The sequence below is a fragment of the Crocuta crocuta genome, unplaced genomic scaffold, assembly GCF_008692635.1.
Source record: "Crocuta crocuta isolate KB4526 unplaced genomic scaffold, BGI_CrCroc_1.0 scaffold38, whole genome shotgun sequence".
Lineage (NCBI taxonomy): Eukaryota > Metazoa > Chordata > Mammalia > Carnivora > Hyaenidae > Crocuta > Crocuta crocuta.
The window spans coordinates 2239988-2256881 of record NW_027532605.1 but is presented as its reverse complement, the minus strand read 5'-3'; the positions used below and the strand labels follow the sequence as shown (position 1 = coordinate 2256881).

The 16894-nt window shown below is 38.1% G+C and overlaps 1 pseudogene; it reads left to right on the top strand.

Annotated features, from left to right (window-relative positions):
* Nucleotides 1-1162: 1162 nt before the first annotated feature.
* Nucleotides 1163-1336, top strand: LOC144244924 (cytochrome c oxidase subunit 7C, mitochondrial pseudogene; annotated as a pseudogene).
* The last annotated feature ends 15558 nt before the right edge of the window (nt 1337-16894 follow it).

The following is a 16894-nucleotide window of genomic DNA, read 5'->3' as shown; positions in this document are numbered from 1 at the left end:
CTGTATCCTTTGGATAAACTCCTGGTAACACTATTGCTGGGTTATAGGGTAGTTCTATTTTTAAGTTTTTGAGGAACCCCACACTGTTTTCCAGAGCAGCTGCACCAGTTTGCATTCCCACCGATAGTGCAGAGGGTTCCCATTTCTCCACATCCTCACCAACATCTGTTATTTCCTGAGTTTTTCATTTTAGCCACTCTGACTGGTGTGAGGTGGTATCTCAGTGTAGTTTTGATTTGTATTTCCCTGGTGATGAATGATGTTGAGCATCTTTTCATGTGTCTGTTGCCCATCTGGATGTCTTCTTTGGAAAAGTGTCTATTCATGTCTTCTGTCTATTTCTTCATGGGATTATTTGTTTTTCAGGTCTTGAGTTTTGTAAGTTCTTTATAGATTTTGAATACTAACCGTTTATCCAATTTTTCATTTGCAATATCTCTCCCATTCTGTTGGTTGCCTTTAATTTTGTTGATTGTTTCCTTTGCAGTGCTTTTTATTTTCATGGGGTCTCCCAGTAGTTCATTTTTGCTTTTATTTCTCTTGCCTTTGGAGATGTCAAGCAAGAAATTTCTGTGGCTGAGGTCAAAGAGGTTGTTTTCTGTTTTCTCCTCTAGGGTTTTGATGGTTTCCTGTTTCACGTTTAGGTCTTTCATCCATTTTGAGTTTATTTTTGTGAATGGTGTAAGAAAGGGGCCCAGTATCATTCTTCTGCATGTTGCTGTCCAGTTCTCCCAGCACCATTTGCTAAAGACACGGTCTTTTTTCCACTGGATACTCTTTCCTGCTTTGTCAAAGATTAGTTGGCCATACATTTGTGGGTCCAACTCCAGGTTCTCTCTTCTATTCCACTGGTTTATGTGTCTGTTCTTGTGCCAATACCATACTGTCTTGATGATTACAGCCTTATAGTAGAAGCTAAAGTCCCGGATTGCGGTGCCACCTGCTTTGGTTTTCTTTTTCTACATAACTTTGGCTATTTAGGGTCTCTTGTGGTTCCATACAAATTTTAGGATTGTTTGTTCTAACTTTGAGAAGAATGCTGATGCAATTTTGATTGAGATTGACTGGGGAACAAGGTTGGGAAAAGAGTAGGATTTGGTGTGGGGCTGTTGTTTCTACCGTCTGTGGTCTCTGCATCTTTGGCAGAACTTCCAACCGTGCTATGTTGGGACAGAGCACCCAGAAGTTTACCACCTCTGTGGTCTGTAGGAGCCACCATGGGGAGGGCCCAGGGAAGAACTTGCCATTTTCAGTGGAAAACAAGTGGCGGTTGCTAATTATGATGACTATGTACTTTGGATCTGGATTTGCTGCACTTTTTTTTTTTTTTTTATAGTAAGGCACCAACTGCTTAAGAAATAAAGATGTTTTAGTTAATCCATTAAACATATGTGAAAAGGCTCATTTTAAGAGGTGCAATCTCTTTGAAAAATGGATCAAACTCTTGAATTCCACATACTCAATATGTTTGTAAATAAACCCATGGCATGAAAAAAAAAAAATGGAAAGATGTTCTATGGTCATGGATTGGAAGAACAAATATTGTTAAAATGGCAATACTACTCAAAGCAACCTACACAGTCATTGCAATTGTTTTCATTTTTTACAATAATTACTGGCATTTTGGCATAGTTCTGAGGCATTTTTTGATGTTAAACCCTAAGACTTTATGATGGTAAGAATTTTGTTTGCATGATTTACCTTCAAAAGCTGTATCTCATCTGAAAAAAACTTCAAAGTCATTTAAAGAGGTGATCTTACATATACTTATGCTCTGGTATCAAGGCCAGTGTCCTGACTTAATAAATCCCTTCCTGTTTTGGATTGAATTGAAAATTTTTATTTATTTTGTTTGGGTTTAAAATAGCAGTTTTCAAACAATGGTCCATACAAGCTTGGAAGTACATAAGGCATTGCAGAAGCTACAAGGTCAGGGCAACCTTTAAGAGAATCAATTTCCAGATCCTCAAGCTCTACATTGACTCCTTCCTAAAATGAATCTCCCAGAGAGAACGGCTGTGGTAAGCCAGTTATCCTTCTTCACTGCCCTTCACGATCACTCTCCTTTATTCTGTAAAGAAAAGCATGCGTCTGACCCATCTCTAATCTTATTGTACTGCAGGACAGCAATATTCGAGACTGCCTGGCTCCTGTAAGAGAGACACAGAGCAAACTTTGATAAGAATTACTGATGCATGCTGCAGCCTATTTCCATATTATTTCAGCAACAAACGCATGTCTTCCTGTCTCAGTTTATTTCACAAGGAATTTGAATTTATAGGAGATGTAAGATGTGATTTAATGTGTTCGTTAAAATAAGTAAGGAAATCAGACATATTTTTGTTAGAAAGTAAGTTTGATTTGGTAGATTGGTTTGACAGTGAGGACAACATTTGCCAATTAGTTGTACGGCAGACATTTTCTATAAATTCAATAAGTTAAATTTTTGACTCCATAGTTTTGACAAATACATGTTTTAAATATGTCAATATAAAATATGTAGGTAAATATCTCCTCTGCAATAATTTAAACTTACAGTAAAAGTTCTAGAAGTCAACTTAAAAATACGAGAAGGCTCATGGATTGAAAACATTAGCTGATAATAGTAACAGAATGTGTGGCAGCTCAAGGAATGAAAGTCTTTCCAACTTCTCACTAGGAAAATGATTTAGCAATAACTACTTTAAATATTAAGTAAATAGGTTTCTTGAAGATTGATAATGTACGTATATATGTATGCATTTCTCACAATTGTTCAGGGGACAAATGATGGATTCACTGAGTTGTTTTATTGACACTCTTCTCTTCTTTTCGGGGAGCATAGGCTATCTTCTTCTGGAAATTTGTCTTCCAGGGGTTGAGAAACATCTGTTATTTCAATTTTTAAACACTCTGAAGTCAGGACCAAGAGCATAGTGTTTTAACTCTGGATATACTGAAGGGTCTATTTTCTCACTATAAAAGTAATGTTTGTTGTAGAAAATTTTGAAAATATCAAAAAGGATAAGGAAAATACAATTAACCATGTATTTCCACTTAGCTATATATCCTTCTATTCAGTTTTCTATGTATAGAAATCACTTTCTTTGTTTTCTTAACATTGGAATTTGACTATTACCAGTGGTAACTATTTTTAAATTTCATCCAGCTGATGAAAATGATCCAGCTGATCATTTCCCCTTTTTGTTACATGTTATTCTACAAAATTATTTCTAATGATTGAGTAGTATTTCATTGGAGGGAGGTACCATGATTAATTCTACATTTCTCAGACTTGAGTAACTATATGGATTCTTTTCAAAGGAAAAGTAAATTCTCACGCTCCCCTCAGGGTTGACTTAGATTATTTTTATTATTTTGTTAGTCACCTATGAAGAAATATAAAACAAGGATTAATTCTTCATGATCCTCACTTGTGTACACCTATAAGACCAACACAAATCTACATCTAAATTTAGATATAAAATCAATGTAATTAAAATGCCAACAGTCATTTAAGGGGAGAGTTGATGTTTAATAGTAGGATGATAAATGTTTTGTATTTTCTTTTTTGGCATGGTTCATTTGATTTTGAGTCTGACGGATCATCATCTGAATCATCTTGATCATCATCATTATTATGTTTCCTTCTAATAATAAACTCATTTTAAGCCAGACATCTATTATTATCATGGGTCAATCAATTTAATGGTACACCTCAAAATAACGACAACACAAGTTTAAACAAAAATTCTTTACTTCTAAACTTATTCTTGTTATATACAAAGAGAGCTCCTCACAGTGTCAGTGACATAGTGACAGCTGTTTGCCAGGTAATAACTCAATCCTTCTACCTTTCCTCTTGGAACTGCCCTGCCATCTTTGTTCTTAGAGTCCTCCATGGAGTTAGCCTTCGCTGGCACTACCAACGTAACTGTGAAACAAACACACACTTGGACACTGAAAGCAGAGCTTAGCTGTGAGTTATAAGTTAGTCTACCAGATGGTCCAGAATATCTTGACATCGACATTTTTTAGATTACCATCGAAATAAAAGCACAAAATTAAAAAAAAACAAAACTTCTTTCATAACTCAGACCCTCAAATATAAAGCTTTTGGAGACCCAAGTTCGCCAAATTCTCTATTGCTTGATATCTGGTATATTCTTTTTCTATTGCTGCTGTAACGAATTACTACAACCTCCTCATTTTAAAACAACACAATTTTTTAAATAGTATAATATTAGAGATCAGGAGTCCTAAACTTATGGTGTCAGCTCACCTATGTTCCTTTCGGAAGCTATGGAGCAGAGTCTGTTTCTCAGCTTTTTCCAGCTTCTACAGATCACCACATTCCTCAGTTCATGGCTCCTTCCTCTATTTTCAAAGAGCATCATTCCAACTCTTGCATTCATTACCACATTACCTTCTATAATGTTGGCTCAATCTGTCTCCCTTTTATAAGGTATCTCGTGATTATACTGGGCTCATCCAGATAGTCCAGGATAATCTCAAGATCCTTAGTCATACCTGCAAAATCTTTTTTACTATGTGCTGTAACATATTCGTAGGTTCTGGGGATAAAGACATAGACGTCTTTGGGGAGGACATTATACAGCCTACCGTATCTGAATACTAGAAACTCTCATCAGAAATGATTATTCTTTCAAGATAAACTTCTAGTACTGTAGTGTATAAACCACAGGGTATGTATGTTTGTTTGTTTTAAAGGCTTTATAATGCCAAATATCCCTCTGGAAGGGTTGTACCAAATTGCACTTCTGACAACAGTGTGTAGAGTAACTTTTCCTGTTCCTTGACCACAATGGGTATTATTATTTGTTAACAATCCTTTGCTGTTTATAAGAAAAAAATTGTTGTTGTTTTATTTTAAGATAATTTGACGTTAAATATTTTGATGACATTGGACCTTTTAAAATATATTTACTGGTCACATGAAAAAGGAAAACATTTAAAGGGATAATTTTGTTAAGGATATACGGCTTTTAGGGGTTAACTTTGTTGTACAGAAACCACCTAACCTGCAAGTGGTACCTTTCTAAAATTATAGTATCAGGAAGAAAATGCAGAATGCCTTTGAGTTGCAGTTTGTATCTTAGAATGTTTAGGAGAGTGAGGTGATTGTTTAGATAAATTCAAGGACGATTATGTTCAAGAGGAAATTAACTCAGGCCAGTGTGGCTTGCGTAGAGAGTTGTATGGCCTTTTACCTGGGATACCCTGGTTCCACATGGATGCGTGTCAGGGCGGGAGGGTGTCACTTGTTGCTGCCGCACGAGGCTGTGGTCTTCTCTGCAGGAAAACATCTTGTGATGCAGTCACATCATTGCTTAATCGGAACTAGCTCTTTTGCCTGAGAGCAATTATTATGTCATAATTATAAAAATATGAGTGTCAGAAAAACTTTGTGAATAGATGGACATCTGAAGGATTTTTGTAAATGGTCATAACACACAACCCCTGCACTCTTATTGAATAAAAATTTTAAATTCACATAAGCCACATAAAAAAAGACAGAGACAAGTCAGGATGAAGAAGCACTATTTCCTAAAGCTTTCTCTATCCTCAGGATGGTTGAGAAGTCAGAGGCTTGGGATGTTAATAACAGAGGGTCTGGAATGATAAGACTGAACACATTGGATAAAACGTGCAGGGTTTTAGAGCTTGCTAGGTTTCACTCGCTTATACAGACTTTATTCTTTCTCCCTCCAAACTTGTTCCCGAATTAGGAGGATGGGCACAAGAAAATGAATTTAACCCTAAGGAAACCATCCTAAGCTAACTGCTCTCAAAGTGTTGGGAGCCAGCAATATCCTTTCTTTCTTGCTGAGGCTCACTGGAGCTTTGCTCTCCTTAAAGAAGCCAAGTGTCAGTGGTTTTCTTCCTTTAAGATCTCGGGGAGGAGGCTGTTTTTAGCTGAGAGCTGCTGCTTTGCCTATCACCGCAGTGCTGTGTAGGATGCCTGGTAGAGAAGGCAGCTGGGGAGGAGGAAGTCAGAAAGTGAATGTGTGTCAGGAGGAAGCTCTGGAATAGAAAGGGAATGTGCTAGGGCTTATGCACTCAGCAAATGCAGCTTTTAGGCGTAGCGGACCAGGATGCCTTTGGCAGTAACTAGCTTTCTGGGCTTTCATTTGTTTGGTGTGCTAGGAAGATACGATTTATTTGTGCCGTTGCAATGATATTGTGAAGTTAAAATATATGTTTTCTGGTGCATAGTAATTAACAACAGTGGCTGCACGCTAGAATAGTCCAGGACTTAAAGAATGCCAGGCATCTTATCAGCTGCAGCCAGCAGATGGTGATAGTGTACCATGAAAAAGCAGATAAATTGGGCTTGGTGACGCTGGGCGGTTCAGGTTTGTTTTGCTTTGTTATTTAAGCTTGACAACACCCATGTATATATTCTGTGGGGGCAGAGTGTTTGAGCCCCGTCTAATCTTAAACTTGTTTTATGGTGATATCATTATTTTTTACTGCTACAAATTAACTGTCGGTTTCAATCTACCCCATGTTTCAGCTGCCTTCCGGGATCATCTTGTCAGTTACGCAGCTTTCCAATTTTATGGCTGAGATCAAGAATGATTCCTTAAAGGCACATGGGAAACAATATGTTGTTAGAATGAAATGTGGCAAAGTTGATGTGAGCTTTGCTACATGGCCGGTACTGTAGGTGTGCAGGAAAAATAGGTAAGGGCAAACCACTAAGGCCCCGATGCAGTTTGAAATGCGAGTGTCTTGACATTGACTCAGGTGCGATCATTCATGCAAGTATTGATAGTGGCCTGTCAGTGGAGTGACATGGAGCCAGACTGAGTTCCAATATTATCTTATGGAGTTGTGTTCACAGTTGTGAAAATGCAAAGAGGAGCTTTTGGGAGACTCAAGTTCCAGGTCCCTAGGAAATTCTTCCACTACGACATAAAGTAGCACACAAAGTCATCTTTCTTTCTTCTTTGCATCTAAGGCCTCTGGAGTGCCTACCAGGTGCTGTAAAGTCCTTGTGAACTTGCTGGGCAAAAACTTGATTGCTGCCTAATCTTTTCTTGAAGTGTAAGGGCAAAAAGAAATTAAGATCCTCTTTGTAGGGCTGGTGGAGCATCATTGATTGATGTTAAACTTGAAGGAGAAAAGGGTCATATTCCATCTTGCCCCAGTCAAAGAATTCCATCAGTAACACACTGTCATAAATCTGTCACTGGCTTCTACCAGCAGCTAACACACTGTCCAAGGATGTACTAAGAGACAGGGAGAAATCCCGAAAGCCAACAAAAGAAAGGCCAGCCTGTTTTCCACATGCTGAATGAACAGAGTGAGCCTGGGGGTAAGATCTCTTCCAAATTATCTGGGGTCTCCTGAATGTGTGTTACTGTAGCTTCCTACATAATGTGACACTTGCTCGTAGAATTTGTTCATTTTTATCAGAATTGAGTAACAATAGCTCTGTCCTAGCATGCTCAATATGAACCAGGCTTTTCCCAGGTATTATTTCAATCTTTATAACATTTACTCGAGCCATGCATTATGATGATACTCTTTCTACATATAAGATAACGAAGGTTAATCAATCTTAAAGAGGTTGATTAATGTGCCTGGTAAATAGCCAAGCCTGGAGTTTAACAAAAGTCTGTCCGTGATCTTCCCACTTTGCCCTTCACCCTCTCCACTGAAGCATTGTTTGCTCGAACACTGTTCCGTTGGCTAGAACAGCTATGGGAGAGAGAGAGGCAGCAGTCCCACAAGGTGTGCTGGGAGCATGACAGATGTAAAGATGCCAGGCAGAAGGCTTAATATATTAGGCCCCGAGGGGTCCCATCACAGGGTCAGCAGCGCTTTGGAATGCTGGAAAACAAAATCAGCAGACATGGCCTGGAGGTTTAGCCCACAGAAATGGGGTGGCTTGTTCTGAGCAAAGGCTTCAGGGCAGCAGACAGACTGTGGAGTTAAAGGCAGAGAAACAAAGCGCAGTTAGAACTGCCATACCAGAAAGATCTTTGCTTGAATACAGGGTGTAGGGGACGGATAGCGACGCATTGGTCTTTTCAGCTCCACTCGCAGGCCAGGATAACAGCACAACCCGCAGGAGCATTTTGAAACTCAGACAGCCACCGGCATTTATTTATAGCGAGAAAGGGGACCAGGTGGTATAAATGCACAAACACTTTGAACACTAAGCGTAGTACAAATGGGTTCACTATTGATTCTTGGTGGAAATGTGCACGTCTGCCTCATGAACAAATATCACTCCCGAGACCACCTTTAACAAAATATTTAGTCTGACCTCTCCAGACTGCATTTACAAGCTCATTTCTCTTCTTATGTTTTAGGGCTTTTCGCTGAGATGTAAGTAGGCCCCGTGCAGCAGTCCCAGAAGGCGTTCAGAAGAAGAGTTTCAGACCATACAAAATAATCTTAAGATTGTGCAGTGGGTTTCCACTGAAAGGCATTGTAGAAAAGCTGTGGAAGAATGAGAGATCACAGAAAGTTAACATAAAGGGACATAGAGGCATATTAGGTATAACATCAGCTCATGGAGAATGCCAGGAAGCAACATGGTCAGGCATTGCCTGTTGTATTTCCACCTCCAACTGGACTCCTTTTCCATATGCACATGATTGAATCTGTTGTGACCATAGAAATAGTCAAGTGTAGAGAACTACTTAGGGCAGTTTAAGAATCCATTAGAATCATTAGATCTCTTCTGAGCTAGCCAGTATAATCAAATTTAGATCCGAGTGAAATCTAGCTTAACTGCCAATCTTCCTTACCTTTCAAAAGAGTTGAAAGGAAAACCTTATGCAAGATTCACTCACAAATGTCTTCTAATGGTTCTTTAGAAACACTCTACTCATCTCCAGTCAAAAATGGCTTCATATTTACATTACTGAAGGCCATGGTTCAAAATGGATCCTGACTTCATCCTAACAGTCTGTGAACTGAGGTTGCTCACAGGGTGATTGGGAATTGAGCAGTGTGTGACTACAACATAAGTGGTATAAAAAATTAAAAAAAAAAATCAAGCTGCGTATTTATTTGATCGCTCCAAGTTCTCAGTGCATTATCTGGATTGCCTGTCCATTTTTGTCTGGGTTAATGTCAGGAGTTCTCAATTGCAAGTCCCTCCAGGATAGGACTGATGTCATCTGCATCACTTTGAAAGCCCCAGGCTCCTCATCCAATAAGCCTCTCCTGAGTGCCCATTATGAGACAGGAGGTCTCAACTGGCACATAGTGCTCTTCCATCTAGAGATGGCAGCAAAGCCATTTTCCTTCCTGCATAAATAAATGTGTGTGAATAATCACAGCTATTTTTTTTTTCTTTCTGCATTTGAGTCTTCCCCCTCTCTTGATCCTGAATGTTCAGTTTGAAGCTAAGGTTGATGTAAGTACAAATAGCTTGGCTAAGGTGATTGTTATTGGGTGCCATGTGGCAGACATCGGTTGTTTGATTTTTCTTTTCCTTTTTTTTTTTCCCCTTTTGTTCTTTTCCTTTCATCTCTCCATAGTCAAGAGACAAAGAATGCATTGTTTCTATTACCACACCTCCTACAACCACTGCCCCTCTTTTATGCCTTATGGCCCCCCACCAAGAGCTTGCAGGTACTTTTGGTCATTAAGGTGTCCTGATCCTGTAAGCCACATGAAATCCGTGGCTATTCTGGAAGAATAAGAGCCCAAAGATATCAGTCAATAGCTTTAGTTAGATCCCAGAGATCTACCAATCTTAGGAGGCTCATATGTTCAAAACACTGTCTCTGAGGAAATGTTTTTGGTATGGCTGTACAGACATCTGGAATATCTGCTTTGTGATAAAAATCATTTATGTTTGTAGAAACAACCGTGTATTTAGATCCTTTAATCACCTATTTGGGACAGTGTTGCCAAAAGCAGGGAAGGGGTACAGCCAAAAGCCCAGAGGGTGGGGCCACTGGCGCCACTTAAAAACTTTCTGAGTGACGGAGTTACTCTTTACAAGTCTTAGTATTTCAATCAGTAAAGTGGGTATAGTGATGCCTTCCCTAGCTCTACTTTTCACAAGAGAAGTACAAGTCTTTTAAAATTCCAAAGCACTTTTACAAACGTATGGTTAGAAAGAAAAATAACATTTTTTAAGCCTTTTGGCTGTGGGACAAGCCATGCTATTGCGACACTATTGTATAAGGAGAGACCCTCATTTATAATATTTCTTACTTGCAATTTTTATACATGAACAGATGATCACAGCACAAGTAACAAAAGCAGTATCTGTTTCATGGTTAAAACACTAGGTTCTGGAGACAGGGTTTCAAATTCTAGTGCCGCCATTTTGTGACCTTGTCATTTAACCTCTCTATTTTTTCACCCATAAAACAAAGCTTATCATTTCTAACTCATGAAGTTTCGGCAGAGATTGAGTGCGACAGCTTATGACAAAGTATCTAGCACAGTGTGAATATACAATGCATTTCTTAGTTTGGAGCTTGTGTACCTTTCTATGACAAAAGGTAATTTCTATTTGCTTTAGGTGAAATATTATGCCCTCACTGAAGCTATTAATTCATGAGTTATATTTTACTTTCATAATAATGCTTGAATTTCAGGAGAGAAATCTAGTTTCAGCCAACAAATTTTCCTGCGTTGACCCTTCCCTCCACTGAGGAATTAACACTGGCTTCAAATTTGTGGTATTGTCAGCTTTGTAGTGACTAATCGTTCTATTCTTAGACTCATGATCTGCCATAAGCTCTTGGCCAGAAGAATTCATCATCATCTTGTTGCTGTGCTGCTAGTGCCTCGTCTGAAAGGGCTGAGTTCAAATCACACTGCGTCCTGGGGAATATGCTTGTCAGGGAGGTGTTAAGGTTTATTATATAAACACGTGGACTTTGGAGATAGATCATCTGAATTCAAATCGGATTTTTCTCATTATTCATTGTGTGACCTTGAGAAAGTTACTGAACTTTTAAACTTTCACCTTTTTATCTTTAGTAAGTGATTAATAGTAATAGCCAACATTTATTTAAACTCATTCTATGCTGAATGGTTTACATGTACTAAATCCTTTAACCTTATGACAACCTGTGACATAGGGATTATTTCCAACACTCATTTTACCAATGAAGAAAAAAACACGGAGAAAAGCCCAAAAATACCTTTTCTGGGGGCCCACAGCTAGTAAATGTTCCAGCTGGGTTTTAAATCCACTGACTAGTTTTTGTTCTGGAAGTGATAACACTTCATACTAGCATTGAACTCTTAACAGTAGCTGACACCTTTAAAAATGAAATAAATGTCAGTTAATTCTGTTAGCAAAGAGGCCGTTCCTCTGGCAGTAGCACTTCTGTCCACCTAACTTGCATTTTCCTCAGTTGAATTTCTGAAGAGGTAAAATTTTCTGTTGTGAGACTGAGCTCTCATTAAAGAGGTAAATTTGTCTTAGTGCTAATTCAGAAAACCGGTCTAATCTTAGCCTCCTGTAAACTCTGCAAAAAGTTAATGAGAAATTTTTACTCCTTTTCTTCTTCTTCTTCTTCTTCTTCTTCTTCTTCTTCTTCTTCTTCTTCTTCTTCTTCTTCTCCCTCTTCTCCCTCTCCCCCTCCTCCTCCTCCTCCATATTCCTCTCCTTACTGATTTTATGAACACATCTCATAAATGTAGTCACTGATCCTCCATGAAATAACAAATATTAAAAATAAAATCTTACTCTTGTCTTCTAATAATAAAGCCAAAGGCTGCCATTTACTCTTTAAGTCCGGATTCGAATCTCTAATCATCACATATCAACTGGATCTGAGGGTGAACAAAACTGTACTGGTCTTCGGTCCTCTCCCTCCAGAGAAGGTCAGAACACAATTGTGGCCACAAGAATGACCATTGGGCCCTGATAAAAATAGCAGTGACTTGGTCATGCTGACTGATAGCTTTTGTTGCTTCCAGGCTAAAAGATGTTTGAAGAAGGGTCAATGAAAGCTAATTATAATTTGAGGGTCCTGTCTTGATTGTAGGAGGCTAGGGTTAGAAGCCCTTGTAAAGCTGGAATTTCGTTCTACTTTTGGGAAATTATTTCTTTATGGATGTGGATGTGGAGGCAGGAGGGAGGATGCCAGAGGGAGCCTTGTAATAGCTTACAGCTGTCCTTTAACCAGAAGTCAATCTGCCATTTTCCTCTTATCCTCTGATTCTCAGTTTGTGATTTTTTTTCACCACAGCAAGTATTCTGCCTCTTCCCTGTCACAGAAAATGTGACTTTCCTTATCTGTAAGGTGTCTTAATTTAGTGGAAAATAGAATTGAGTCCACTGCCTACTCTTTGTTCCAGGAATGTTGTTCTCAAAATAGGAAATATATAATGTGTAGGCTGGGTGGCTAGAATTAGGTTGGATCAGTATGAAACAGGGAGATTTGTTTGCTTCAGAAAAAAAATATCCCACTGACTTGGCTGGCTGTAGAATCCAGTGCAAATATCTGGACTCAGAGGTACAGAAAGCAAACCATCTTGGGTGGATTATTATAATGATGACCCTCCCCGTGAATTCCCACATGCCCTTTTAACAAAGACTTTTGTGGCCAAACTGGCATTTCTAGTTAAGATTTTGAAACCATTATATGTAATGCCTTCTCTTATTGATTAGGTCAAAAGAGAAAGAGATAGACTTTCCTATAGAGATAGGCAAATCTTTTCTTTCTTTCTCTGTTTTTATAATGGACTCAAATATAAAGCTGGTTGTGCTCTAGACATCCAGATGAAACAAATCACCTCCAAATGGGGTGGAGAAAAGTTGGAAGTACAAAGAATACATTTGAGGTTTTTTGTGGTTTCAATAACCCATCTGGGTAAAGACTGCCAAATTTATTGCTATCTGGCCTTTGAATTCTTATTTCCTATCTACTTGTTGGATAATAAAGACTTAGATTTGTTTTGACTATTTCAGTACACCACAGAGCAACAATGAAAATGCGAATCACTCCATCTCCAGCACAATGTCTAGGAAGAACGAAGGTAAAAATGACTCACAGCATGTTTGGAATTTCCAGTGACTGTAAATTGAAAAATGGGGGCAGTCACAAACCATAGCAGAAGTGTACGTTTTTTACTGGGTGGAGAATGTCCATGTAACAGGACTCATGGGATGCAAACAAAGCTTATACCTGAGGGAAGGAAACTTCATTCTATTCCTCTCAAATCTCTCAATCGAAAACTTCATCCTTCCACTAAAAAAGGAATGGTGCTTTGCGATTGATAGAGTCTTACTGCTTTTTCTTTGAGTTGAATGTTAACATTCTGCCTTGTGCCCTTAACTTAATGGATATTCTCAAAACTTGGCAGCTTTTCTTTCATGTGGGAAGAAGGAATAATTCTGAATGAAGAGCACCAAAATAGGTTAAGGATACATTATGTCAAAGGCTGTAGATTGTTAACAAGCAAAGGAAGCACAATTCATGGGGTATAATACAATTAAAGCAACCGGGTAAGATTGCTAGCCATTCCATCCAATGACCTCACCTGTTGATACTAGAGGTGACCCTTTCCAGTCTGACTATAATTTGCAAGAGTCCTTGGTATTTTTCTAATTTCTGAGAGAACCAATCAGTGAGTGTAGTAGACACCATGAGGGCCCTGCCTGGATTCCTTTACCAGGCTCTTGCACCCTTCTCACTGTTGCGTGTTTGGGCGGCTAATGATCCATAGCTGTCACCCCCACCTCCTGAGAATTGCTGTTGGGCTGTTGGCAGCTGCATCTCCCAAGAGGTTATGGTCTTCCAGCCAATAATTGGTGGATGTGGGCTACAAATGGCTGGCCCCCTTGCACCAAAGGAGAGAGTCATGATCCATTTTGTGGTGTTATCCCATAAATCAGGCCAAGAGTAGCCTGTATACGGGAACTCACCCTTGCTCAGCTCTCTTTTCTTTCCTCTCCTGCTCATCTTACCCTTCCCTGAAGAGCTTTTCTTGAAGAGCGTCCCTGTAATAAACATGCACTGGAACCACTGTCTTACGCTTTGATTGTAAGATGTCCAGACCTACAACACTGAGTTTGCCCATATGATTTAACTTGTTTTGTCACTATAAATTAACCAACATAGTCTCGTTATTAAGCAGGATTCCTCTGAAAACAAACTACAGTCTCCAGGTTGTTGAAGTCTGCTCTATTGATTCCTTAATACGCTTTTGCAGCGGCAGAAGAAAAATTCCTTCAGTTTGGTACTGTTCTCCGTGTAACCTTTGTCCATTAGCTTACATGAACAAAGCATGGTTGGCAGAGGATCAAAGCCACAAAGGTTGGAAATTTGAACTCAGTGACTTATTCCTACTCCCTTCTTTCCATTTTCATAGGTTCATCTAATATTAACTCTATTTATAGTGTTCCTTCTAAAAGCTTGGCTTTTCAAGTTAGAATCATGTGCTGCCACGATAGGAATAGCCGTTACGGCCTTCGGTTGTCAGCCAGGTGACACAAGAAAAGATTTTCACTTGGAATCAAGTAGTCCATCCGTGTCTGAAATGATATGTATTTTCAGAGTTCTCTGTCATTAGAAATGTGATTGTGTAAATGTCTGAAAATCTGTACTGGTTTTAAAGAAATTGGCCTAGAACCCATTCTAATCGAGACAAAAATTTTGCGAAGTTGGAGGGTCTCCTTGTAATCTCTACTAGCTAGTGGTACCTGGGTGGGCTGATTCAGCAGCTGGAAGAACAGTGATTCTAGCTGACAGGCGCAGTCGTCCAGAAAATGTCAGGTTGACTTTGCTGCTTAGAAAAACAGGGCATACATAGAGGTGATGAAAAAAGACACAGGAGACAGAAATATTTTAAAGGAATTATTTCTGTTGGGTGGGGCAAAGATACATGACTCCACAGGGGAAGTTTCAACCCTTCACAGACATCAAACATATGTTTGCTTTGAACCAAACATAATGTCTAAGAATGCTGACTGATGTACCAAATTGAATACTATTGATTCTCAACACAATATTTTGGCTGAAAGAAATTGGATCTTTGTTTCCACGATGTTATTGCTTATTTATAATCAATATCTTCTAATTAAATCTAAAACAGTCTTTTAAAGCAAGCAGGTGCTTGCTATTTTCTATTTAGCCATTATTTTGGTCCAACTTCTTCATGTTCATGGTGATTTTTTGTTAGATTTGAGGATGTAAATGACTTGCAGGTCAGGACTGAAAAGTCAGGTAATTGTTTATAGTATGATGCAACTTATGGTTTATTTGTGAAGATCACAGACTTTCATATTTTAAGCTTTTTCCCAGGGATTCCACTCCCAAAAGTCCACGGCTTTTTAAGAAAATAGAAATACATTTTGTTATTTTTGAATTTCCATGCAAAAAAGCTTGGAACTTGCTGTTCATTACTAAGAAAGTAGATATAATTATTGTAACCACTAATTTCCTTATTCAAAATCCTCTCCTCACTCACCATATGATTATCATGCCACTTGAAATGGATAGATAGATCTCCAAAAGTTAGGTATTTTGTATCCTGTCTGATAGAAAGAGGGAGGCAAGACTTGGTGAGTCAAAAGAAAAGGGATTACTCCAGACATTCTGAATTATGCTCTACTATTTTCTCCATGGCCCTCATGTATTTTATAACCATCTCTATCCAAATGAAAAATCTGTTAAATTTTTGAAAACAAGAATGGTGGCATAGATAAAATGCTTTTAAGTTTCATATTAGACCAAACTTTGGAATACAAAAATGAACTTCAAATTTTACATTTTAAGGTGCTGTGTTCTTAGAATGTTTTATTCTTTTTATATATTTGTAAGATTCACTGAAAGGAAACTCAACGGAATTTGAAATTTTAAAAGTCCATAAGAATAAAATGTTGACTTTGATTAAGTAAAGCATTTCTAGTAGCATTTTTCTAAGTCAGAATATGGCAGGGTAAAACATTAGTAAGAGAAAAGACAAATGCTTATAGAATGACCATGTCATCTCTGAGTTGGTTTAGTATATTGGTTTAAAATTTCATGTTGTCTTTTGATTTTTTTCTTCCTAATTCTTTCTTGCCCATTTCTGGAAATAAACCATGATTTTTTTAACTGGACCTAGAACTTCCACTATCAACCTCTTTTAGTAGTTTGGCCAAATAATTGATCAGATTAACTGTTAATCATCTGTGAATATGTAATTTTTTTATGGGTACAAATATGAGGGATGTATGGGAAAACATACCGTTGATATAATGTAAGCCTTAAAATGGGTAAACCTCAAATGCAAATGTCCATAAAAAAGGCAAAGGTAATCCAAGTGATTGATATTTCAGAAATAATCTGATACGTTAGCATGTATTTATCTGATTGTTAGAGCAAATTTCCTTCCATAATTAAAATGTTTAATTTACATTCTCTGGATTTCTTCCAACTAATGACATAGCAAAGCCATCTAAAAGTACTCAAGATAATCTAGAAACAAAGCATTTATTTTATGCAGTTAATTTCCTAAGTGAATAAGCCAAAACAGGTAAAGGACACCTGAATTACCTTCAAACAAGAAAAATACAAAAGCATATAGCTACAAAAAATTGCAAAAATCTCCAAGTCTTTGCAATGCCTAATGGCAATTATCTCATTGTGTATATAAAATAATTGCTAAATTACAACATGCAGAATCCCAAGCCATGTAATGTGAAACCTACTATATCTGTACTGAGAAAATAGATGAAGTTGTGTGTTGGTAAATTACCTCCTACTTTTCCTCAAGAGTTTTCCTCAAGGCCATCCCTAGGATCTAAAAGGTCCCAGGGAAATCTTTTTGGTAGGGTTTCTGTCTATATTTTAAAAAATCCTTAATTTAAAGAAGGGTTATAAAATTCATGGGCCTATGTAAATTACAGTAATTTTCAATAAATCTTCAGAACAATGGGTAAAGTAGAGCTACTTACACATTTGTTTTTCTG